This window comes from Triticum dicoccoides, chromosome 5B (genome assembly GCF_002162155.2).
Source record: "Triticum dicoccoides isolate Atlit2015 ecotype Zavitan chromosome 5B, WEW_v2.0, whole genome shotgun sequence".
NCBI lineage: Eukaryota > Viridiplantae > Streptophyta > Magnoliopsida > Poales > Poaceae > Triticum > Triticum dicoccoides.
The window spans coordinates 666519385-666520306 of NC_041389.1; positions in this window are offsets into that span (position 1 = coordinate 666519385).

Consider the following 922-nt stretch of genomic DNA (forward strand, 5'->3'; position numbering starts at 1 on the left):
ATAAACAAAATAAAATAATATAAATAAGTAATTTGATATAATTAGAAACAAAAAAACTTTAATGACATAAATAAAAATTATGAAACTAAAATTATCAAAGTATTTTCTGTTCAAAAGATTATAAGCAACTTCTAGTATTATTGAAACTAAAATTATATAAAATTGATGCAACTAAAATTATCAAAGTATTTTCTATTCAAAAACAATAAAAGCAAAAAGAATATTCATAAAGAACTTTTTTTGTTAGAAACTTTAATAGCAAAAAGAATTGTCATAAAATGAAATAAATAAGTAATTATAAACAAAATAAAATAAAATAAATACGTATTTTGTTGTAAGTAGAAACAAAACAAAATAAATAAAGCAAAAAAGAAAACAAAAAAACTAGGAAAAATAAAAAATTTGCCACCAACTAGGACACCACGACCTGAATACGACTACAATCCCATCCATGGGCCAGGATTCAGGCCCATGGTAGGCCCAGAAGGCCCATCAGGCAAAGCAGTAGCAAGTAGGCCCTTAAGCCTGCAGTGGAGAGGAGCTCGAGAGGGGTGCGGCAGTGGGTCTTATAAACCACTGCGCGCCCCTCTCAACTAGCGAGGTGGGACTAAACTTTGGCCGCGACGCGGGCAGCACAGGGGCCTTTGGTCCCGGTTGGTGGCACCAATCGAGACTAAAGGGAGTGCATTGGTACCGGTTCGTGGCACCAACCGGTACCAATGCCCACCCTTTAGTCCCGGTTGGTGCCACCAACCGGGACCAAAAGTCGCCGCTTCCCGCCCTTTGGGCTGCTGAAAAGAAGCCTTTGGTCCTGGTTGGTGGCACCAATCGGGACTAAAGCGGGGCATTGGTACCCGTTGGTGCCACGAACCGGTACCAATGCCTTGGGTATATAAGAGACACTTAGCAGTTTCTGCAAAAA